The following is a 26,476-nucleotide window of genomic DNA, read 5'->3' on the forward strand; positions in this document are numbered from 1 at the left end:
TACTACCAAAACATATATGCCAGTGTGTATCTTCCCATCCTTATTTTTGGAGATTCTTGCTTCACATTATGTGCTACCTTACATACAGTTAGGTCCAGAAATATTTGGACAGTGACACAAGTTCTGACATTTTAGCTGTTTGCCAAAAACACATTTAAGATACAGTTATACAATCAATAAGGACTTAAACTGCAGACTCTCAGCTTTAATTTGAGGGCATTTACATCCTAATTGGTGTAAGGGTTTAGGAATTACAGCCCTTTAATAAGTAGTTGCCTCTTTTTAAAGGGTTCAAAAGTTATTGAACAACAATCTTAAAAGCTATTCAATGGCCTGCATGGACTTTTCTCTTAATCTATCCTCAAATAAATAGATATAAGGCCTTGAGCTGATTTCGGGTGTGGCATTTGCATTTGGAAGTTGTTGCTGTGAACCCACAACATGTGGTCAAAGGAGCTCTTAAGGTACCTTCACACATAACGATATTGTTAACGATATCGTTGCTTTTTGTGACGTAGCAACGATATCGTTAATAAAATCGCTATGTGTGACAGCGACCAACGATCAGGCCCCTGCTGGGAGATCGTTGGTCGCTGAACAAAGTCCAGAACTTTATTTCGTCGCTGGATCTCCCGTGGACATCGCTGGATCGGCGTGTGTGACACCGATCCAGCGATGTCTTCACTGGTAACCAGGGTAAACATCGGGTAACTAAGCGCAGGGCCGCGCTTAGTAACCCGATGTTTACCCTGGTTGCCATGCTAAAAGTAAAAAAAAACAAACACTAGATACTTACCTACCGCTGTCTGTCCTCCAGCGCTGCGCTCTGCACTCCTCCTGTACTGTCTGTGAGCCGGAAAGCAGAGCGGTGACGTCACCGCTCTGCTTTCCGGCTCCCAGACAGTACAGGAGGAGAGCAGAGAAGCAGAGCGCAGCGCTGGAGGACAGACAGTGGTAGGTAAGTATGTAGTGTTTGTTTTTTTTTACTTTTAGCATGGTAACCAGGGTAAACATCGGGTTACTAAGCGCGGCCCTGCGCTTAGTTACCCGATGTTTACCCTGGTTACCGGCATCGTTGGTCGCTGGAGAGCGGTCTGTGTGACAGCTCTCCAGCGACCAAACAGCGACGCTGCAGCGATCCGGATCGTTGTCGGTATCGCTGCAGCGTCGCTAAATGTGAAGGGGCCTTTAATGGAAGAGAAGCAGACCATCGTTAGAGTAAAAAAAGAAGAAATCCATCAGCGAAATAGCAGAAATGTTAGGAGTGACCAAATCAACAGTTTGGTACATTCCTCAAAAAAAAAGTGCACTGCTGAGCTTGGGAGCTCAAAAAGGCCTTCACGTCCACAGAAAACAACAGTAGTGGGTCTTTCAGTATCTAAGACTTCATGAAAGCCAATATAGAGAGTTCACCACAAGGAACAAACCATTAATCAGCTTAAAAAATAGAAAGGCCAGATTAGACTTTGCAAAAAAAATGTAAAGATGCTAATCCAGTTCTGGAAAAAGTATTCTTTAGATAGATGCAACTAAGAATAACCTATACCAGAATGATGAGAAGAAAGAAGTATGGAGAAGTCTTGGAACGGCTCATGATCCAAAGCACACTACATCTTATGTAAAACATGGTGGAGGCAGTATGATATGCATGGGTATGCATGGCTTCCAATGGCACTGGGTCACTAGTGTTTATTGATGATGTGACTTAATGACCGCCAATACGTCTTTTAACTTACCTGAGATATAAGAGAATATCCTAAACATACAGGTGACAATCCAGCAGCTGTCGGTTGTACATGGATCACCCCCATGGGGATGTGGGGTACTCGGTACCGGGTCCTTCGGTTCTCAAGGGGGATGTCACAGTGGCTGACCCGGTCCGTGGCCCTTGGGACGTCTGTGAAAAAGGGGAAAGGTCTTTAAAGGGGAAATGTTCGTGACGCCACCTGTGGTATTCGGTCAGGGAGACTGACGCTGGTAAGGGGTCCGCTGGGGTGATGATATGGCAGCTAGAAGGTATACCTTCCCACAGGTGAAGTATGTCCCCAGGGCTTCCTAGTGTGTAGATGGTGGATGGTGTGAGGCGCAGTGAAGAATGAGGACACAAGGTTGCAGTCTCTTTACCTTTTTACTGAAGGTTTCAGCATCCACAGTCCAGAGCACAGACCACAGGGCAGGCAGAGTCTGGCCGGTTTGGAGGCAAATCCAGAGTCCCCTTATCCAGGTGGAAATCAGTAGTCTTCCTCTAGCGCCGTGTGTAGTAGTACCTTACTGCTAAGCTTCTCATAAGGTCCTCACAACTGTTGAAGATGTTACAGATGTAATGTCTCTCTCTGTCCCCCGGATAGGATAGGACAAACCCATATGACCGGTGGCTAGAGGCTTTTTACAGGGACTCTATCATGCCCAAGCCTCTCGTGGGTGCCACCTTGCCTCCTGGGTATATGGCAGGCAGGTAAAAATTAGCTGTCCTGCCAGTCTCTGGAGCAAGACATAAAGGACTGTTGCTCCCTCGGTGTTCCGGCTACCGGGATCTTGCGCCTCAGAAGGAGGCAGCCTGTGCAGGGCAGAACTCTTCTGATATCCACTCCTTTGCTATGACTTCTTCACCCTCTCTACAATACAGTTCTCTTTCAGTGTTTCTTTCTGTGAGGCTGCTGCACTCAGGGCAGGTGCAGCTCCGTGTCCTTCTGTCTCAGCCTCTGACAGGATCCCACCCCTGTCAGGGACCAACTACCTGAGCAAAGCTCAGCCAGCAACTGACTAACTTCCTATCCAGGCAACGAGTTTTACCTAAGTGTGAAGAGTACCCTAATAAATAGGAGCATAGCTCCCCCTGGTGGCCTGGAGTGCGAAATGTGTTGCATGTTTGTGTTACCTGGATTCAGTTGTCTTTCATTGCCTCCAAACGTAACATCACTCCCCCCTAGAGGAGAATGACATTACTGCAACGACCAGGACCCTGGGGCGCTGCATACACTATAGCTGACAATTTGCTGTATTAGCCACGATCAGTGTTTGCACCGTTCAAATCTGTTTCACCCCTTAGATGCTGCTATCAATAGCGACCACATCATATAAATGATTAACAGAGTGTGGGGGCTTCCTCTTTATCTCAGTTGGTGCCCTCAGAACATGATTGTGTGGTCCTGATGTTTGCCATGGCAATTCATGACCAAATAGTGGCCTTAGAGTCTGAAGGCTGCTGTAACCTGTTCAGACGTTAGCGGCATTTATGTGATAAAAATACACATTTTCATTTCTGTTATGCCACTTTGCATTAATTCCTGAAAATCACCTGAAGGGTTAATAAACTACCTGACTGCAGTTTTAAATATGTCAGGGGGTGCTGTTTTTAAAATGGTATAACTTTTGGGAGTTTCCCAATATATGGGACCCCTAAAGGCACTTCAAACATGGATAGGTCCCTAAAAAAATAAATTTTGCAAATTTCCTTGAAAAAATGAAAAATTACTGCTACATTTTTAAACCTCCTAAAATGCTAACAAAATAAAAGAACATTTTACAAATGGTACTGATGTAAAGCAGACATGAGAGAAATGTTATTTATTAATGTTTTGCTGTGGTATGACTATCTGGATTAAAAGGATAATCATTCAAAGTTTTAAAATTGCAATTTTTTTTAACTTTTTTCTCAAATTTCTGATATTTTTTATAAATAAACACAAAACATATTGACCTAAATTTACCATTATCATAAAGTATAATGTGTCACGAAAAACCGGCTCAAAATCACTAGAATTTGTTGAAGTGTTCCAGAGTTATTACCACATAAACTGACACTGGTCAGATTTAAAAAATTTGGCTCCGTCACTAAGGGGTTAAGGCCCTTTCACACATCAGTTTTTTGCCATCAGTCGCAATCCTTTCAATTTTGAAAATAACAAATCCATCGACTGATGCCGCCGGAACCGTTTATTTCTCATAGACTTGTATTAGCAACGGATTGTGACAGATGGCCTCACATTTCATCCATCGGATTAGTTGAAAATTGTTTGTCCGGCGGCCGGAGACAACAGACAAAGTAACGTTTTTTGTGTATGTCGAAAAAAATGGACAGCGACGGATCCGTCCGCATCCGTCGTTTGCTAGAATGGAAGACTATGGCACCGGATCCGTCAAATGACGGAATCCGGACCGATTTTCTCAGATGGAGAGAAAATGGTTGTCTGGACTTGCCCTAACACAGTGTACCACTACCTTCCCCCTCACAGTACACCCAACATCCTCATAAAATGATCGAGTAGACAGCAATTTTCATGGAACAGTATGTAAAGATATCAGTGAAATGCACATTATATATTAACAGCCTTCTACCCAAGCCATCTAGACTAGCGTATATTTCATCTGCCATGTATGGACATTTCCTTTTGCATTTCATTTTTAATCAGAAGTCTCCAATGGGCTAAAACAATGGAGTCTATTATTATGATTCTTTTTTATACAGTAGCATTAGCATATTACACAATGCTGCACAGAGATTATTATCAATCACATTATTATTATTACTATTATTTATTATTATAGCGCCATTTATTCCATGGCACTTTACATGTGAGGAGGGGTATACATAATAAAAACAAGTACAATAATCTTGAACAATACAAGTCACAACTGGTACAGGAGGAGAGAGGACCATGTCCGCAAGGGCTCACAATCTACAAGGGATGGGTGAGGATACAGTAGGTGAGGATAGAGCTGGTCAAGCAGTGGTTTGGTCGATCGGTGGTTACTGCAGGTTGTAGGCTTGTCAGAAGAGGTAGGTCTTCAGGTTCTTTTTGAAGGTTTCGATGGTAGGTGAGAGTCTGATATGTTGTGGTAGAGAGTTCCAGAGTATGGGGGATGCACGAGAGAAATCTTGTATGCGATTGTGGGGATTGAGGAGATAAGAGGGGATTAGAGAAGGAGATCTTGTGAGGATCAGAGGTTGCGTGTAGGAAAGTACCGGGAGACGAGGTCACAGATGTATGGAGGAGACAGGTTGTGGATGGCTTTGTACGTCATGCTTAGGCTTTTGTACTGGAGTCTCTGGGTAATGGGGAGCCAGTGAAGGGATTGACAGAGGGGAAAGGCCGGGGAATAGCGGGGGGACAGGTGGATTAGTAAGGCAGCTGAGTTTAGAATAGATTGGAGGGGTGCGAGAGTGTTAGAGGGGAGGCCACAGAGTAGGAGGTTACAGTAGTCGAGGCTGGAGATGATGAGGGCATGGACTAGGGTTTTTGCAGACTCTTGGTTTAGGAATGTACGGATCCATGAGAAATCAGTGTCAAGGATTACATCAGTCTCTAAGGCTAAGAATCTAAATACTTGAGATGATCGAAAAGATTTTCAGGACACTGATCCAGCAGCCAAGTTGGTAGTCAATGGCTGCTGATGAGAGACACATGAACCTCCTCTAATTAGCTAAAATCCTCGCCACCTCTCCTGATTTGTAGGCTCAGCATTAAGTCACTGCTGTGGCATAATAACAAGGCATGACATCACTCTGGGCCTGCTAATCAAAAAACATTTCAAAAAACCTGATCTGCACATCCAAACATAGACACAGTGTGAACAGGTGCTGAACCCAGAGTCGCCAACTCGTATATAATCAATTTTTTTTTTTTTTTTGAGAGAGAATTTGAGTCCAAGGAGAGGTTTCACATGTACCCATTCAGATGGAGACGTTTATTCTCAGAGAGGTAGGTTTAGAGTAGGACCTCGTATAAGAGAGATGCCGTAACGTGGCTACGAGGTACACATAAAATTGGCCATTTTTATGCGCTAAAAGCTCTCATTTTTCATATTTCTAGTGCAGTAATGCAGTTTAAAAAAAAAAAAAAAAAAGTTTGCATGTTTTGGCGCTGCAGTGTGCTGCCCTATTTGTTTGATTATATACGAGTTGGCGACTCTGGGTTCAGCACCTGTTCACACTGTGTCTATGTTTGGATGTGCAGATCAGGTTTTTTGAAATGTATTCTCTAGCCTTCTGATCGTGCACTCCCTGCCTCCTAGCTTCAGGTGTTTTAATTATAGTAGGTCCAATACCCCTCCACAGTGAGAGAGAATTTGAGTCCAAGGAGAGGTTTCACATGTACCCATTCAGATGGAGACGTTTATTCTCAGAGAGGTAGGTTTAGAGTAGGACCTCGTATAAGAGAGATGCCGTAACGTGGCTACGAGGTACACATAAAATTGGCCATTTTTATGCGCTAAAAGCTCTCATTTTTCATATTTCTAGTGCAGTAATGCAGTTTAAAAAAAAAAAAAAAAATTTCGTGTTTTCAAGTTTGCATGTTTTGGCATTTGTTTGCTAATCAAAAAAGGCGCCTGAGTTTCCAGCATATAGGAGGAGGTTTCCATGGCTCTGATATGGTGGCTGAGCTACCAACAGGGACAATGGATCAAGGTCCTTCAAATCTTTTTGATCATCTGTACGAAACTCCAAATTGACATATAACCAATAAAGTTGCTGTGACTCAATATATAGGATCCGGTCCATCAGCCAAGTTAGTAATATGGACATGAGTCCTGAGAGCTGCACCCTACCTGATGGCATCTACAACTCTTATTTTGATTATTTAATCTGGCGCATAGAACAGCCATAGATTGCAGGAGGTAAGAGGTGGTTTTCAGGGCTCCAATACAGTGACCATAGATTACTGATGTGGCCAATGGACCGGGTGCTGCAAATTGATTTGCACCAACTCTAATCATTATTTTTTGGAAAGTGAGAGAAAACTAGAGGACCCTTAAGAAGCTTACACAACATAAAAACTACTTGAAGATTTTAACCCATCACTGGCATACAAAATTGGTAACCTTTTGAAAACATTGCTAGTCTCTTGAATTGTAAATGTATTTTAATTTTAATTCTTTTTGAGTATGTATACGTTGATTACTTGACTGCCATTGTCAATGATAATAATCAATGATTGATTTTAAGCATTAGAATTGCTTTCCCAGGTAAATTTTTGGAATATCATAAATTAATAAATTAATTACTTATTTTAACTGATTTGGTCACTCAGTCATTAAGAACTTCATTTAATTGTATCCTTATCCTTTATTTTACAGCAGGACACCCTGGCTTCCCCATAGAAAGTCATGATGAAAAAGTATAATTAAACGGCACTACACTATCATAGTATCAAAGATTTTGATGTCATGAGAATTAGGACATCGTATGCTGTATGCTGATAGAGTGTAAAGTATTGCCACCAAAGTGTCCCAAAACAATTGCCCCAATTCATCAAAGCTTTTACTCCAAAAAAGTGGCATAAAAACATTGAAAAGTCACACATTTCTGCTCAACTCAGAGCTGCATTAAAATTTAGTAACTTTTGGCATTTTCACCCAAGTTTCTTTAAGCTCTGCCAACATGGTTAAAGGTGGAGCATGCCAGCTGTGTGGTTTTCCATGCCAATTGAGATGTGGACGGTACAGAGGAAAGTTCAGTGTGTTCTGTGGCTCGCTAAATTCGAATTTGTGGCCAAAGTGCTACATGAATATCGGCACGTTTATAACGAAGCGCCACCACATAGGAATAACACTACTCGGTCGGATAAGCAGTTGAAGGAAACCGGCAGTTTGGGAGAGAAACTCCGTTCTGGTAGGCCATCAGTCAGTGACGAGTCTATAGAGGCTATATGGGATAGCTACCTAAGGAGCCCTAAAAAATCTGTGCATGCGTGTGCTCGACAATTACACCTAAGCAAGACTACAGTTCATAAGGCGTTAAAGAAATGTCTCTGTTTTACAGGGTAAAAATTGCGGCTGTTGCACGCTATCAAACTAGCGGATAAACTCAAATGATGCACGTTTGCTACAGGTATGCTTCATGAGATCGACTATGATGCAAGATTTTTGCAGAAGATTGTGTTTAGTAATGAGGCGACCTTCCATATCTATGGACATGTTCATTGCCATAACGTCCGAATATGGGCTGCTGAACATCCTCATGCCTACGTTGAATATGAACGTAACACCCCTAAAGTGACCATGTGGTGTGGCCTGATGCATGATAAGGTGATAGGTATGAAACTGGGAAAGTTTGTCTTTTATTTGGAGCAGAATTCACATTTCTATTGTCTTTTATTGCTTTCCAGTGACTGGTCAAAAGTGCTCCATGACTTTACGGACACTCTGTATCAACTTTATATGTTTTTTAGATTTTTAGTATTAGCTCATTTATTAGAGGAGTTTTTAAAATGGGCTGTCCCAGTCTTCTGTTACCCTATGTAACAAGGGGTTGTCCTGGTCTGCAGACTTGTGAATTCTCACCTAGTTCACTTGCACTGCTGTAAGCGATACGAGTGAATTGAGTGAGGCCACGCACATCTAGTCGGAATGTGGCCAGAAGCATGGGTATTGCATACTTGTAGTCACATGATGCCAACTCTTGGAGCTGATATCGGAGAATCCTTACAGCGTGTGCTGTGCGCAATGTGAGTATTCACAAGTCTGCAGTCATATTATACAGTAACTGCTAGCTTTTGTCACAAACCTGGACAACCCCTTTAATGCATCTAAATATTATTTAAACAAAATAGACTAGAAAGACTCAAAAAAACTTGATGAGTTCATCTATAAGTAGCTCAAGATCCACAAACACACACGACAATAAAATACAAATAATAATGTTATTTATGCAAAAAAAAAATCAGATAGGAATACAGTATCTTATATAATATTTTGTGTTTTTAAAGAAACATTATCCAATATTCACACAATCCAATACTGGAATAAAGGTAGATAAACACGGCACTCTGTGAGGATATGAGTTTTTGTGCTCGAGTAGGGTATCCAACCCTCAGTCACAAGTATTCAAGAATAACCCGGCACTCAATTGAGTGCCGGGTTATTCTTGAATACAATCCCATATTGGATTCTATAGATGTGATACTTATTTAGGAGCATCATCAGGTAGCACTGGCACCACACCTAGTCAAAAGTGCCCACATTGAACTGACTGATCACTGTTGAAGATTAGGATTTCCAACAAGTAATTAAACTTAATTTGGGGGTAACATTTACTACGTGTCCACAGGAAATTTAATTTGTTTCGGTGAGCCTGTAATCATCTCACTTTAACTGTGTCCTGCAGGGGGTACTTGGAAAAAAAATACTTAAAGGAGTAAAAGCATTAAGAGACATCTGGAGAAGGAGATCAGAAGACAGGGAACTTACCTGAATCTAAGCAGAAGGTCATTAAGGCAAGTCAGTCCCCAATCCTAAAAGGAGTCAAAATTATGTGTTAGCAGATGGGTGTAATATATGTAATGAAGCAGAACGTCCTGGGTTACATTTCTCACTGAAGAAAAAGACTCCTTCATCACCTTTCCTCAGTTTATTCATAGATAGACAACTACTATATTATGTTAAATGTTGCCTTTTAGCACTATCATAATGGCACATACACATATGGTTTTAATTAATCAGTAAAAAGCCTGGTAAAGAATTCTAGATTAAGCAACTTTCTTTCTATGTACTGGAAAAAAGTCCAAAGTTGCCAGACTGGCCATAGAGATATCTTGGATGGTTGTCCATTGACGTACGGAGGAAAGAGTGGTAAGCTGCTACCTCTGGCACTGATTATCACAAGTACACATAAACATCTTTATGAAAAAACCTACAGGGAAAAACGTTTCAGACATTTTCTTAGTACCTCTTTACTGGTTATCCTTTTCAAGACTGGTGGTCTCGTGCATGATACTTGAGGACTCAGCAATAAAACTCCTAAGATGTCGATATAGCTTACTTACCGTATATACTCGAGTATAAGCCGAGATTTTCAGCCCAAATTTTTGGGCTGAAAGTGCCCCCCTCGGCTTATACTCGAGTCACGGTAGCGGTGGGGTCGGCGGGTGAGGGGGTGAGGGCGCTGAGGCATACTTACCTAGTCCCAGCGATCCTCGCGCTGTCCCTGCCGTCCCACGGGCTTCGGCGCTGCAGCTTCTTCCTCTCTTCAGCGGTCACGTGGGACCGCTCATTACAGAAATGAATAAGCGGCTCCACCTCCCATAGGGGCGGAGCCGCTTATTCATTTCTCTAATCAGCGGTGCCGGTGACCGCTGATAGAGAAAGAAGCTGCGGCACCGAAGACCAGGCAGAGGGACAGCGCGAGGATCGCCAGGACTAGGTGAGTATGTTATATTCACCTGTCCACGTTCCAGCCGCCGGGCGTCGCTCCATCTTCCCGGCGTCTCCATCTTCCCGGCGTCTGCACTCTGACTGTTCAGGTCAAAGGGCGTGATGACGCATACAGTGTGCGCGGCGCCCTCTGCCTGATCAGTCAGAGCAGAGACGCCGGGAAGATGGAGGCGCCGGAACGAGACGCCGGGAGCTGCAATCAAGGGAGGTGAGTATGTGTTTTTTTTTTTTTATTGCAGCAGTAGCAGCGGCAGAACAGATTAATGTGGAGCATCTATGGGGCACAATGAACGGTGCAGAGCACCGTATATGGAGCACATCTATGGGGCACAGTGAACGGTGCAGAGCACCGTATATAGAGCACATCTATGGGGCACAGTGAACGGTGCAGAGCACCGTATATGGCACATCTATGGGGCACAATGAACGGTGCAGAGCACCGTATATGGCACACCTATGGGGCACAGTGAACGGTGCAGAGCACCGTATATGGCACACCTATGGGGCACAGTGAACGGTGCAGAGCACCGTATATGGCACACCTACGGGGCACAGTGAACGGTGCAGAGCACCGTATATGGCACACCTATGGGGCACAGTGAACGGTGCAGAGCATCGTATATGGCACACCTATGGGGCACAGTGAACGGTGCAGAGCATCGTATATGGCACACCTATGGGGCACAGTGAACGGTGCAGAGCACCGTATATGGCACAGCTAGGGGGCACAATGAACGGTGCAGAGCACTGTATATGGCACAGCTATGGGGCACAGTGAACGGTGCAGAGCACCGTATATGGCACATCTAGGGGGCACAATGAACGGTGCAGAGCACTGTATATGGCACAGCTATGGGGCACAGTGAACGGTGCAGAGCACTATATGGGGCACAGCTATGGGGAAATATGAACGGTGTAGAGCACTATATGGCACAGCTATGGGGAAATAATTATCTATTTTTATTTTTGAAATTCACCGGTAAATGCTGCATTTCCACCCTAGGCTTATACTCGAGTCAATAAGTTTTCCCAGTTTTTTGTGGCAAAATTAGGGGGGTCGGCTTATACTCGGGTCGGCTTATACTCGAGTATATACGGTACATTTTTCTCATACAATATAAGTCAGAAATCCTTAGCATTCTATGCTTATGCTGTATTTGATTTTACGACTCTTTTTAGCCAAAGAGAATTTTGAGGGGCATGATTTTATGTTCATATTACTGGTCATCCACTTATTATTGTTTATAAAAAGTGTGAGCTATTTAAGAAGTAGATGAGTTTTTGATTTTTTCAACTTCTTTTGCATTTTATATACTGTTCCAGGGTCAGAGTGGCCTGGCGGGGCATCGGGGTAATCCCCGGTGGGCCCTTAGCTGTGGGAAGGAGAGGAGGAAAAGAAGAAGGAAAGGGGAAAAAAAAGTCTGCGCGAGCCCTTAAAAAGCACAGGCAGAGTATGTGCAGAGATGCGCACAGCATTCATTACCTGAACCGCCGTAGCGCACGTCCCGATCAACACTGAAGTGTCATGCGCCGCAAGCGACGTGCACACAAATTCGCCGCCGGCCTCTGCTACGTCGGCGGACATTTTTCTGTGTGCGCGCTGGACCTGCAGAGGAGGAGGTGGAGGACACTGCACGGCACTGGGAGCACAGGAAGGTAAAATTACTCTTTTTCTTGTTCTCTCTCTCTATCTCTATCTATCTCCAAGGGGCCAGGATTGAGACACATGGGGTGACCAGGATGAAGACACATGAGGGGACCAGGATGGAGACACATGGGGGGACCTGGATGGAGACAAATGGGGGGACCAGGATGAAGACACATGGGGGGACCAGGCTGGAGACACATGGGGAGAGACTAGGCTGGAGACACATGTGGGGCCAGGATGGATACACGGGGAGCCAGGACAAGGGGCCAGGATATATGGTAGAGCCAGGATGCATATATATGGGGGGCGTGATGGATTTATTGGGGGGTGGGGCAGGACAAGGGACCAGGATGCATATTTATGGCGGACCAGGATGCATATATGGGGGCAAGGATGAAATATATGGGATGCCAAGATGGATATATGCAGAGCCAGGATGGATATATATGAGGGGGCCAGGATGCATACATGGGGAGCCACAATGGATATATGGGGGCAGGACAAAGGACCAGGATAGATATATGGGGGACCAAGATGGATTTAAGGGGGCCAAGATGGATATATGGGGAGCCAGTATGCATATATATGGAGGACCAGGATGAATTTATGAGGGGGACAGGACAAGGGACCAGGATGCATATATATGGGGGCCAGGATACATATATATGGTGGGCCAGGATGCAAATATGGGGGATCCAAGATGCATATATGGGGGGGCCAGGATGGATATATGGGGGGCAGGATGGATATATATGGAGAGGAGCCAGGATCGATATACTGTATATGGGGGGCCAGGTTGCATATATGGGGGAGCCAGGACAAGGGACCAGGTAGGATATATGGGGGTGCAGGAAAGCTATATGGGGGCAGGATAAGGGACATATGAGGGCCAGTATGTATAGCTGGGGGGGCATGATGGATATCTGGGGCCATACTGGACAAAGGACATAGGGGACCAGGCTGTGGCATATTATAAAATAAAGGGGGCCAGGCTGGGTGAGATTATTAAATAAATGGGGCCAGGACGAGGGACTAAATTACTGTTTGAGGGCCAGAATGAGAAACATGCTATATTAGTTTATGGTGACAAATGGGGATCATAATTTCTTTCCAATTAGGGACATTACTACTGTAATAAAATTTACTTTTTAGAAAACTGTTTTCCATGGAGGGAGCAAAATGGGGGTCCTGTTACTGCGCAGGGCGGAACTAAGTCACTTTTTTCTTCATGTGACATAGTGTAGAAGTCAGGGAAAAAGTGGGGAAAGTGCTCTGGAAGTGATCAGCTGTTAATGACTGTGCTATTTTTTGCAGAGACGAGTCCTGGCTGGAAGAAGTGATGGCGGTCTGTGCTGGTTAAAGAAAAGTAAAGATAAAGGACTTCAACTACAGATGTCACTGTTGAGTCAGTGTATTACATGAAGACGCACACTATAATCTAGATTGTGAGCCCCATCTGGGACAGTGATGATAATGTGTGCAAAATGTAAAGCGCTGCGGAATATGTTAGCGCTATATAAAAATAAAGATTATTATTTATTATTACACTGTATACTGTGTACAGAGGTCCTGTGTATAATGTCACCAGTGATCACTGTATTACCTGTACAATGATACTATATACAGAGCTCCTGTTTATAATGTCACTGGTGATCACTGTATTACCTGTACAATGACACTAGATACCAAGCTCCTGTGTATAATGTCACTGGTGATCACTGTATTACCTGTATACTGACACTATATACAGAGTTCCTGTGTGTAATGTCACCGGTGATCACTGTATTACCTGTACACTATACACTATATACTGAGCTCCTGTATTAATAAAAATACACATATGTTGTTCAGGTAAAAATATATATATCATATATAATATATTAAAATAATTCATGAAAACTATTTTTTAAAAAGAACCCTGAAAACACCCAGTGTATTAGTGATGTAGTGAACCACTACCAAAGGTTAAAAAATCAAGCTCTTCCCATGGTAAAAAATAAAAAAATTTATCAAGACAAGGATATAATCATATAAAATATAGTTTTATTAGATTCCACACATAAAATTACAAGAGAAAATAAATAATAATTAAATATCAATATATATGTAACCAAATTGCTACTACGTGCCCCAATTCAACTGGCTGTTATAGTCTAGATCAACATAAGGTCACTACTCAGTCCTACCACCTATTGCAAATATCAAAAATACATATATAAAAAATCCTCAGTTGAATAAAAAGTGAAAAAAAGTGCAATGTGCCTAAGGTGACATATAATGTAATGGGTATAATTGCAATAATTTGCAAGGAAAACTAAAGTGCTGTTATAAAAGGTGCAAACACAGAACGGGTAGGTAGAAGTAGGAAGACACTTACTCTGACTAATTTGTATATACTCCACCGTGGGTAGCCAGGACAATCAGGGGCACCCCGACGCGCATTTCGGACGCACTTGCTCCTTCGTCACCTCTCTTGTTCCTCTCTCCCCCGCGCCGTGAAGACGGCTTCACCATTGCTTGAATAAAGGTCACAGTTTGCTTCACAGGATCGATAAATATAGAAGTCTTCAACAAATCATAGTTAATTTTTCCTAGACAAAAATCAAGTTATTAACACAGATAAATATTTTGTGCAATTGAGACTAACTTAATCCATGCTATATTCTGGCACAAAAGAAGTTGATTTATGAAACTAGTTCACAGGCAAAGTAATTTGGATGCCAACAGCAAACAATCAAATTGATACTTTTGTTCTACAAAGGGCAACTGAAATGTGAGATAGTGGCATCAAATTTGTTTGTAGAAATTGTATCCAGATTATCTTTACAGTAGATTTGATACATGTACCCTAGAGTGTCTTAGGTGTCAGAAAAAAATGTATTGTGGGATAAGCCCCCTTTAGACAGACTGATAATCGTAAACAAGCATTCTTAGTTCATAAGTATTGGCCCATCTTAACAGGCCTGCAATCACCCGGCGTAGAAGGAGAATGGGTGAGATGATTCATCAACTGTGATGATTCTTAAGCTTGGTTAAAAAAAATAATTATTCTTGGCAGCACATAGTCTAGTGTAAACATAAGATATGCTGTCGATAAGATGATATTCTATTTGCACACAATTGTATTAACGATCACAATCATTTCATCACCACGGTTTGACTTTCTAAATGTTCTCTTACTCGTGTGATTTAATCTCTAGAACACTTATGCTAAAGATTTACAGTGGCAGCACACTGGTAAGTCAGCACAATTGTTTTTTTCTTTTTCCTAAGTATGGTAGAGCTCTTTAGTATTTTCTGTCAATTTGTATAAAATCAAGCCAAATGCAAAGGAATGACTGCCAGATTTCCACTGATGACTGCAGGCATGATCAGACTACATTGGTGGGGTGAGTTGAGGTCTACAGACAAATACAGAATCATAATTTAGGGAACACTGCTTTAAGACTGATGTACAGTACAGACCAAAAGTTTGTACACACCTTCTCATTTAAAGATTTTTCTGTATTTTCATGACTATGAAAATTGAATATTCACACTGAAGGCATCAAAACTACGAATTAACACATGTGGAATTATATACTTAACAAAAAAGTGTGAAACAACTAAAATTATGTCTTATATTCTAGGTTCTTCAAAGTAGCCACCTTTTGCTTTGATGACTGCTTTGCACACTGTTGGCATTCTCTTGATGAGCTTCAAGAGGTGGTCACCGGGAATGGTATGCCCTGTCAGGTTTAATAAGTGGGATTTCTTGCCTTATAAAAGGGATTGGGACCATCAGTTGTGTTGTGCAGAAGTCTGGTGGATACACAGCTAATAGTCCTACTGAATAGACTGTTAGAATTTGTATTATGTCAAGAAAAAAACAGCTAAGTAAAGAAAAACGAGTGGCCATCATTACTTTAAGAAATGAAGGTCAGTCAGTCCGAAAAATTGGGAAAACTTTGAAAGTGTCCCCAAGTGCAGTGGCAAAAACCATCAAGCGCTACAAAAAAACTGGCTCACATGAGGACCGCCCCAGGAAAGGAAGACCAAGAGTTACCTCTGCTTCTGAGAATAAGTTTATCCAAGTCACCAGCCTCAGAAATCGCAGGTTAACTCAGCTCAGATTAGAGACCAGGTCAATGCCACACAGAGTTCTAGCAGCAGACACATCTCTACAACAACTGTTAAGAGGAGACTTTGTGCAGCAGGCCTTCATGGTAAAATAGCTGCTAGGAAACCACTGTTAAGGACAGGCAACAAGCAGAAGAGAGTTGCTTGGGCGTAAGAACACAAGGAATGGACATTAGACCAATGGAAATCTGTGCTTTGGTCTGATGAGTCCAAATTTGAGATCTTTGGTTCCAACCACCGTGTCTTTGTGCGACGCAGAAAAGGTGAACAGATGGACTCTACATGCCTGGTTCCCACCATGAAGCATGGAGGAGGAGGTGTGATGGTGTGGGAGTGCTTTGCTCATGACATTGTTGGGGATTTATTCAAAATTGAAGGCATACTGAACCAGCATGGCTACCACAGCATCTTGCAGCAGCATGCTATTCCATCCGGTTTGCGTTTAGTTGAACCATCATTTATTTTTCAACAGGACAATGACCCCAAACACACCTCCAGGCTGTGTAAGGGCTATTTGACCAAGAAGGAGAGTGATGGGGTGCTATGCCAGATGACCTGGCCTCCACAGTCACCAGACCTGAACCCAATCGAGATGGTTTGGGGTGAGCTGGACCGCAGAGTGAAGGCAAAAGGGCCAACAAGTGCTAAGCATCTCTGGGAACTCCTTCAAGATTGTTGGAAGACCATTCCCGGTGACTACCTCTTGAAGCTCATCAAGAGAATGCCAACAGTGTGCCAAGCAGTCATCAAAACAAAAGGTGGCTACTTTGAAGAACCTAGAATATAAGACATAATTTCAGTTGTTTCACACTTTTTTGTTAAGTATATAATTCCACATGTGTTAATTCATAGTTTTGATGCCTTCAGTGTGAATGTACAATTTTCATAGTCATGAAAATACAGAAAAATCTTTAAATGAGATGGTGTGTCCAAACTTTTGGTTTGTACTGTACATAAATGTGGTTATTGGAACAAGTACAGGAAACTGTCAAAACCCTTTAATTTGAAATTATGCAATGGTATTAGGAGACAAAATTAAAGATAGTAAAAAGGTATGAATATCTAGACCATGATGCTTAGCTTTATAACTTCAGTTACTGTATTTGTGATAAATTCTGTTATTTTAATGTGAAAACTGTTACAATTAGAAATGTGTAACTCATAATAAAGACTAAATATCAGTCCTGCTTGAAGTACAATTATTGGTTGAAAATTACATATAAAAATAGTATATGTAACAAGTTAGGTACGACTGGCGGCATTAGTGGCAAGGCAGAACTAGTACATTATTGTAAATGTCTGACCTGCAATAAATAACTGGATATTGATTTTCAGCATATGCTTGTTACTTTAAGTGCTCCATTAATTACTTGAGGTTTTAATGGCATCACTGTGGTACTAGAGACAGCTGCAGTGGTTTCTGGTGTGCTAGCACCTTGAATCAATAGAGAAAGTGGTATGGCATGTGATGAAAGGTTGGGGTTGGGTAAGGGGACTAGTGTCATAATAAATCACAGGGTTACTTTCAACGTTTGCTGCTTTGCTAATTGCTTAGATAATTAACTGAGACTTTGCACAGCAAATGTCATAAAATAATGCTGCGTCTCATTAGGATTCATTTATTACACCTCATAAAACCCTGTGTGTATAGCTAAAATACAAAATGTGCTGGCCAGCACCTTATATAATGGACAGGAAAGGTAGACATGGGCAATTGTTGCCCGTGTTTTGTGTATGCGATGTTATGAGTCACTACTTATTATGAAATGCGTTTATAGCGCTATCATATTCCGCAGCGCTTTACATACATTATTATTGCTATCCCCAATGTGGCTCTCAATATAAATTCCCTATCAGTATGTATTTGCGTGTGGGAGGAAACCAGAGTGCCTGGAGGAAACCCACACAAACACAGGGAGAACATACAAACTCCTTGCAGATTTTGTCCTTGATGGTATTTGAACCCAGGACTCCAGCATTTCAAAACAACATTTATTTATTGATGCAGTGGACGCAAGAACCGGAGATATTGTGCCCGGGGAATGGCGTACACAACCGGATAATTTTACAGCTCTTCAAGCACTTGGATCTGGCAGACAGGCAGACGATGCAAGGGACTGTCGCGAAAAATACTGTCAGTACTTTAATGGTTCTGGAGCTGTACCCTGGCAGGATCGCGCCGTATAAAAAAAATATTTTTTTTTGCTTTGCTGTCATATAAACCTCTCTAAATTACTTTAAATGTGATGCCTATAAAATGGTGCTGTTAACCCTTATAGTTTGGTAAACATTAAAGAAAGAATGCGAAGATTTTTTGTTTTTTTTGTAACAATTTCTTGGTTTTAAATTATTTAACAACAAAATATAACATAACCAAAAAAAAAGAAAAAAAAAAAAAATTATCTCCTTCCACGGCCCAAGAGGTGTCGCAGCGTCACGCCCTGCTGCTCTACTTGAGTCTGGAGGAGCGCTGCTGTCTGCTGCAGGAGCGCTGCTGTCCGCTCCAGGCGCAATTGTCTCGCCAGGAGCTCTCTTACGGTGGGCGGTTCTGTGGATAGAAGAGGTTGGAGAACCAACGTTGATTCCGCTGAAAATACATCTCGACCTCTGGGGCAGGACCAAATTTTGTGTGTTGTAAATTTCTATTTGGTCTGGCACCACAGGGCGATGTTAATTTTATTAAATTTCACAGTTTTAGTTGTCTATTGTGACATCCAGCAGAAAACCACTCGTATTATGTTGATACTTACGGAGAAGGGACGCCGGTTCCTCATTGCCCGAACCAGAGCTGCTAATTTCCCACCCCAGCGATCTGGCCACTGCTGCAGCACCTAAAAGGAAATAATAACAGATCAGGTTAACTATGGAACACGCCGTTGGGAAGCGCTCGCTGTTTTGGTCACTTACGTATGTTAGCTTCTGGTGCGAATGCCGCCGACCCGGGGGAGGAAGAGGAGTGTCGGAAGGGAGGTGTTGAGGGTGGTGTAGGGGTGCGAGGCCGTCTGCTGTCTGGTGGAGGCGTGGTAGGCCGCTGGGTCATTACTGCGTCTGTAATGTATTCAAATATTTCCGCTACCCTCTTATGTCCCGTATGCAGTTGAAAAACTGTAATCAATGATTGTTAACTTACGTGACGTCACGGACTGTGGGCTCCCGCTGGTGGTGGATGCTGTGGTGCTGCTGGCAATGGCAGGTACCTGTTGCCGCCGCTGTCTCTCTACACATAAAGTTAACAAACGCAATCTTTAAAAAAAACATGTAGAGTGCTGCAGATCAAAGCTAACAATATACTGAAACATAAAATTTATATCACACTTCACAGGGGTGCGAGGGTGCATGGTCGCAACAGATGGTGGAGGCGTGGTAGGCCGCTGGGTCATTACTGCGTCTGTAATGTCTTCAAATATTTCAGCTACCCTGTTATGTCCCGTGTGATGTTAAAAAAAATGCAATCAATGATTGTGAACTTACGTGATGTCCCGGACTGTGGGCTCCCACTGGTGTCTGAAGATGGTGTACTGGTGGCAATGGTGGGTCTCACTTGCCGCCGCTGTCTCTCTACACCTAAAGTAAAGAATCACAATGTTTACACACAAATGTTGAGTGCTCCAGATCAAAGCTTACAATATAATCAAACATAAAATAGAGATCACACTTTACAGGGGTGCGATACTCTGACATGTCTGTGGGCTCTGGTGTTCAATGGTCTTCCTGTCTTTGGAAAACGTATCATTTCATCAGTAGGCCAACCTCCTCCGATAATATTTTTGGCAAATTGAGAAACTAAAAATTACGGACATCTTAATAATTTCAAGATTGTTGTTGAGATTAGGGAACCCGACAAGTTTTCTCACGGACAACGCATATTCTGCTTGGAAAATAACTAAATTTGACAAAAACGGGGCATGTGTTTTAATGCATTTGAGGTCACGTTGGCAACCATGAGCGCAAGCCTCCCTCCCAAACCCCCCCCCTCCTGACAGCGTGCATCTCCCAATCCCCCCATACTAGTACTTGCCTCGCCTTGCCTCCGCACGCAACTCAGCAAACATTTGTGGCGTTTTATAGCTGAGGTCAGCCCATTTTTTACGCAGCTGAAGCTGACTGCGGCAGACGCCAAACCTCCTCTCCATCATTCTGGCTATGTGGCCAAGCACTTCCCGCTTGTGGATGTGTGGGTGGGCAGGGCGGCTCTCCAGACCCTCATAATCCAGGGCATCCATCTGACCAATAAAAAAAAGGAGCTCTGGCTGCCCCAGAGGAGCAGAACGCATTCTCGCCGCCATATTAGATGGAATGACCCTGAACAGCAACGCCCAGAGGAGGAGCTTGACTCCGCCGTCCTGCCGCCAGATCGGCATCGCAATAGCGTTGCCGTTTATGGACAGCGTCACATTTGTGATGGCTGAGCAGTACGGAATGAACGCACATAGTAAATGCCGTTCGAAGGATGGTTATATAGCGCCGGAGCGTCACGTAATGTACGCTCGTGGTCTATGACGGCGTGATGACGTTACAGCGTTCCGGCGTGCCTGCGCTAGCTTGTTTTTGATCCCTGACATCCTGATAATGGCTGCCAGTCGCCGTGATCCTCCTCTGGGCATCCCAGAGCTCAAGTTCCTTATTGGAACAATGGATCGGATGCAGTACGAGACAACTGGGCTGGTGCTGCACCGCAACCAGCACAAGGAGGAAGTTGTCCGTGTGGTGTCTGAGGGCCTCAGGAAGCGGTTTGGGATAACTCGCAGTAAGGCCCAGATTGTGAAAAAAATGGGGCGATCTCAAGTTCAAAAGCCCAGAGCGCCTGCAGGAGCTTCGCAAGGAGATTCGCAGAGGTCAGTACTCAGGTACCCAAAAGTATGGCACGCAGAAGGGTTAATTGGGTGATTCATGGGAATGGGGGGTACGCTGCATGGATTTTCATAGGGCTTTGGGCCAGTATGAACGTTGCAGAGCCACTATGTGTCACAGCTATGGGACAGTTTGAACGTTGCAGAGCCACTATGTGGCACAGCTATGGGACAGTTTGAACGTTGCAGAGCCACTATGTGGCACAGCTATGGGACAGTTTGAACGTTGCAGAGCCACTATGTGGCACAGCTATGGGGCAGTTTGAACGTTGCAGAGCCACTATGTGGCACAGCTATGGGACAGTTTGAACGTTGCAGAGCCACTATGTGGCACAGCTATGGGGCAGTTTGAACATTGCAGAGCCACTATGTGGCACAGCTATGGGGCAGTTTGAACGTTGCAGAGCCACTATGTGCCACAGCTATGGGACAGTATGAACGGTGAAAAGTACTATGTGGCACAGCTCTGTGCCCTCCGGGCCAACTGTCCCAGTGCCCTCCGGGTCAACGACAACTGATCCTAGTAGGTTCCCACAATAATGTGATTTGGATTTGGCCCCCCCGGCAGCCAGTGTTGCGATATATGTTAACAGACCGTTTTTTTTTTTTTTCCCTTCACAGAGGCAAAGAGACAGCGCCGCCGCCACGAGGCATCCCGCGCAGCCTCTTCTGGATCTGTGCCCTCCGGGTCAACTGTCCCAGTGCCCTCCGGGTCAACGACAACTGATCCTAGTAGGTTCCCACAATAATGTGATTTGGATTTGGTTGCAGGTCCCCTTCCCCCCCCTCCCCCGGCAGCCAATGTTGCCATATATGCTAACAGACCTTTGGTTTTTTTTTTGTTTTTTTTTCCTTCACAGAGGCAAAGACACAGCGCCGCCGCCACGAGGCATCCCACACAGCCTCTTCTGGATCTGTGCCCTCCGGGTCAACTGTCCCAGTGCCCTCCGGGTCAACGACAACTGATCCTAGTAGGTTCCCACAATAATGTGATTTGGATTTGGTTGCAGGTCCCCTTCCCCCCCCTCCCCCGGCAGCCAATGTTGCCATACAGTGGGGCAAAAAAGTATTTAGTCAGTCAGCAATAGTGCAAGTTCCACCACTTAAAAAGATGAGAGGCGTCTGTAATTTACATCATAGGTAGACCTCAACTATGGGAGACAAACTGAGAAAAAAAAATCCAGAAAATCACATTGTCTGTTTTTTTAACAATTTATTTGCATATTATGGTGAAAAATAAGTATTTGGTCAGAAACAAACAATCAAGATTTCTGGCTCTCACAGACCTGTAACTTCTTCTTTAAGAGTCTCCTCTTTCCTCCACTCATTACCTGTAGTAATGGCACCTGTTTAAACTTGTTATCAGTATAAAAAGACACCTGTGCACACCCTCAAAAGTCTGACTCCAAACTCCACTATGGTGAAGACCAAAGAGCTGTCCAAGGACACCAGAAACAAAATTGTAGCCCTGCACCAGGCTGGGAAGACTGAATCTGCAATAGCCAACCAGCTTGGAGTGAAGAAATCAACAGTGGGAGCAATAATTAGAAAATGGAAGACATACAAGACCACTGATAATCTCCCTCGATCTGGGGCTCCACGCAAAATCCCACCCCGTGGGGTCAGAATGATCACAAGAACGGTGAGCAAAAATCCCAGAACCACGCGGGGGGACTTAGTGAATGAACTGCAGAGAGCTGGGACCAATGTAACAAGGCCTACCATAAGTAACACACTACGCCACCATGGACTCAGATCCTGCAGTGCCAGATGTGTCCCACTGCTTAAGCCAGTACATGTCTGGGCCCATCTGAAGTTTGCTAGAGAGCATTTGGATGATCCAGAGGAGTTTTGGGAGAATGTCCTATGGTCTGATGAAACCAAACTGGAACTGTTTAGTAGAAACTCAACTTGTCGTGTTTGGAGGAAAAAGAATACTGAGTTGCATCCATCAAACACCATACCTACTGTAAAGCATGGTGGTGGAAACATCATGCTTTGGGGCTGTTTCTCTGCAAAGGGGCCAGGATGACTGATCCGGGTACATGAAAGAATGAATGGGGCCATGTATCGTGAGATTTTGAGTGCAAACCTCCTTCCATCAGCAAGGGCATTGAAGATGAAACGTGGCTGGGTCTTTCAACATGACAATGATCCAAAGCACACCGCCAGGGCAACGAAGGAGTGGCTTCGTAAGAAGCATTTCAAGGTCCTGGAGTGGCCTAGCCAGTCTCTAGATCTCAACCCTATAGAAAACCTTTGGAGGGAGTTGAAAGTCCGTGTTGCCAAGCGAAAAGCCAAAAACATCACTGCTCTAGAGGAGATCTGCATGGAGGAATGGGCCAACATACCAACAACAGTGTGTGGCAACCTTGTGAAGACTTACAGAAAACGTTTGACCTCTGTCATTGCCAACAAAGGATATATTACAAAGTATTGAGATGAAATTTTGTTTCTGACCAAATACTTATTTTCCACCATAATATGCAAATAAAATGTTAAAAAAACAGACAATGTGATTTTCTGGATTTTTTTTTCTCAGTTTGTCTCCCATAGTTGAGGTCTACCTATGATGTAAATTACAGACGCCTCTCATCTTTTTAAGTGGTGGAACTTGCACTATTGTTGACTGACTAAATACTTTTTTGCCCCACTGTATATGCTAACAGACCTTTTTTTTTTTTTTTTGTGTTTTTTTTTTCACAGAGGCAAAGAAACAGCGCCGCCGCCGACAGCACGAGGCATTCGACACGGACTCTGATCCCGAAGTGCCCTCCGTGCTTCAACATCCTAGTAGGTTCCCACAATAAAGTGATTTTGATTTGGTTGCAGGCCCCCTCTTTCACCCCAACACTCCAACCCAGCTCCCCCCCCCCCCCCCCCCCGCAGTCAGTATTGCCATATATGCTGACAGTTTTGTTTTTTTTCTTCACAGAAGCAAAGACACATCGGGAGACTACAGTGTTATTAATGTTATGTTTTTTGACCCACAGCTGACGTCGGTGTGAACAAGGAGGATCTGGAAGCCGGTATAGAAAGGCTTATCCACACTATGGCGCGGATTCAGGAGCAGCAGAATGTGGCAATGGGGGAGCTGCAGAAGCTTCGGGAAATGTGCCAACAGTTGACGGCGGGGCCAAAATAGAAGCCAAGTGTCTGAACATTTTTTGTGTGTTGTACAGCTAAAAAAAGTTTGTTAATTTAAAGATATATATATCCCACCTATCAAGATGTTGAGAGTGAAGTTAAATGAAAAGTTTTTATTATGAACCAATTCTTAACAACATTACAATTTAAAAATCCGTAAGAAAACCAAACAAATAAAATCACAAATCGTGATACAACGAATCTTCGTTCCGAACATGAAGGTGCCTGATGGGCGAAGAAATGTGTGACGGCATTGTCGGGTATGAGTTTTGGTGTGACGGGCCAAAGTGGGACACGGGGAAATTGGGCCGTACTGGAGTTTGTGGCCAATAGGGTGGACAATATGCGGACTCTGGCCGCTCGATTGGACGGGAAGAAACCAACCGTGTGTTTTCATCTAAACTGCCATCCAATCCCTTACTAACAGCCTCAAAAATAAGACGCTCGGTTAAAGTTCGCTGCCTTGCTTCCATTGTAGAAAGTTTATCAGCGATGTACAGTCCAAAACCCTCCAAAGCAGGGCTGGGTTTGCGCGTCAACACCTTTTTGGCCATGCTCAACAGTTCATGGGAGACGTCCGAGGTGGCTTTCCGCTTCCTTGAACCCTGCCTCCATTGACTCCGTGCAGGTGCAGCCTTCACTATTTCACTTGTGGAGCAGTCCTGTGCATTGTCTTGTGCACTGTCCTGTCCACTGTCCTGTGCACTCTCCTCCTAGGGAGAAAATAAAAAAGGAAATTATTAAAAACAAAAAAGAAACGAGGTACACCAGCCTAACCGCATAAAAAATATATATTCGTATACATGTGAAAAGTAGCTATATATAGATGGTATGGGTTAAGAATGTCGCCATTTAATACTTTTCTGCGACAGGGTTATGGTCTGTACATAAAAAAGATAAAACTTCGAATTCATGGTATAATCAGATGGAGAAAAAGCTGAAAAATAATATCGAATTATAGGCCACATTGGTGAAACAGTGCTGCAAAGATGTACTTACTGGTTGCCCTTGTGAGTCCAGCTCGACGTGGTTCAGAGGTACTGTCGGTTCCACTGGTGCCAACAACCGCAAACAAGTTGATGACCGTGGCACCTCTTGGTCCCGAAGAAAATTCAGGTAATCAAAATACCATAGCTTCGGGACATAAACCTCTTCTGCTGAAAAGCCAGACTTGGAACTGTGAAGGACCTTATTGAGCTCCTTCCTCCAGACCGTGCGCAGCGCCTGAATTTTCTTCTTTACTACAGTTTCTGTGGCTTGCTCTTCCGGTGCATGGAGATTGTATAATTCGATGAGCTTGGAATATCCTGCCTTACGCTTTTCCCTGTTAGAATACTCAGGCGATTTTATTTTCCAAAGGCATGGGAAAGACTGGTAGATCTCCAGGAACTCGCGTATAAATTCTACACGATTTGACATCTGTAAAAATAACAACAAATAAAGTTAGGCGTTTGACAAATAGTACATTAAAACAGCAACAGCGAAAGGTGGACAAAAAATAAAAAAAACCTCACAGTGGTGCAAACGCCACTTTGAAAAAAAGCATTCATTTTCCCATATGCCACGCCCTATGCCACCACCCGCTTCACTACAGCAGTCACACAAAGCACTCATGCCGACCATACATTGTTCCATCTGCCACGCCCTAGGCCACCATTACCCACAACAGCGAACCACCACATACATACAAGCAGCTGCACAAAGCGCTCTTGCTGACCACACATTGTTCCATTTGCCATGCTCTAGCCCACCATAACCCACAACAGCGAACCACCACATACATACAAGCAGCAGCACAAAGCGCTCATGCTGACCACACATTGTTCCATTTGCCATGCTCTAGCCCACCATAACCCACAACAGCGAACCACCACATACATACAAGCAGCAGCACAAAGCGCTCATGCTGACCAAGCATTTTTCCATTTGCCATGCTCTAGCCCACCAGTCACAACAGCGTACCACGAAGTGCTCCCGTCGACCATACAGCGTACCATCTGCCACGCTGTAGCCCTCCAGTCACAACAGCGTACCATCCGCTTCACTTCAGCGGTGGAACGAAGTGCTCCTGCCGACCATACAGCGTACCATCTGCCACGCTGTAGCCCTCCAGTCACAACAGCGTACCATCCGCTACGCTTCAGTGGCAAAACGAAGCACTCATGCCGACCATACAGCGTTACATCCACCACGCCCAAGCGGTTTACATACCTCGAAGCTGCGGTGCAAAGCGTGGTATATTCTGAGAAGTACAAAAATCCGATGTCCAGGTCCACCAAGTGTCCAAGTACGAAGTGAAGAAAGGAAATTTTGAACGCAGTGAGGTGGCATTGGGAACAATAGCGCTCAGGTGACAAATTTTCCAACCAATTGTGTGCACAGAACCTTTGGCCTATCAGCACACTAGCTAGCAGCACAACACGCCCCTAGTGAACAACGTCACGCATAGATTATGCAAAATTTGATCTGAATCGTCTTGTGTGACACGACCGTACGACTGTCCCATACAATTTCTACATCGCAAATACGTCATGAAATTATCGCTCCAGCGCCGTGCATC

The 26,476-nt window shown here is 43.8% G+C and overlaps 2 long non-coding RNA genes across 2 annotated transcripts; both read right to left on the minus strand.

Moving 5' to 3' along the window:
- Positions 1–1,794: 1,794 nt before the first annotated feature.
- On the minus strand, positions 1,795–14,363 carry LOC138674019 (uncharacterized). Its single transcript, XR_011320433.1, has 3 exons — positions 14,178–14,363; positions 9,190–9,233; positions 1,795–1,897 (listed from the first exon to the last, which is right to left on the minus strand). It is a non-coding gene; the product is annotated as an uncharacterized lncRNA (long non-coding RNA).
- Positions 14,364–18,851: 4,488 nt separating this feature from the next.
- LOC138674020 (uncharacterized) lies at positions 18,852–19,501 on the minus strand. Its single transcript, XR_011320434.1, has 3 exons — positions 19,391–19,501; positions 19,050–19,136; positions 18,852–18,967 (listed from the first exon to the last, which is right to left on the minus strand). It is a non-coding gene; the product is annotated as an uncharacterized lncRNA (long non-coding RNA).
- Positions 19,502–26,476: the final 6,975 nt, after the last annotated feature.

This window comes from Ranitomeya imitator, chromosome 4 (genome assembly GCF_032444005.1).
Source record: "Ranitomeya imitator isolate aRanImi1 chromosome 4, aRanImi1.pri, whole genome shotgun sequence".
NCBI classification, from domain to species: Eukaryota; Metazoa; Chordata; class Amphibia; order Anura; family Dendrobatidae; genus Ranitomeya; species Ranitomeya imitator.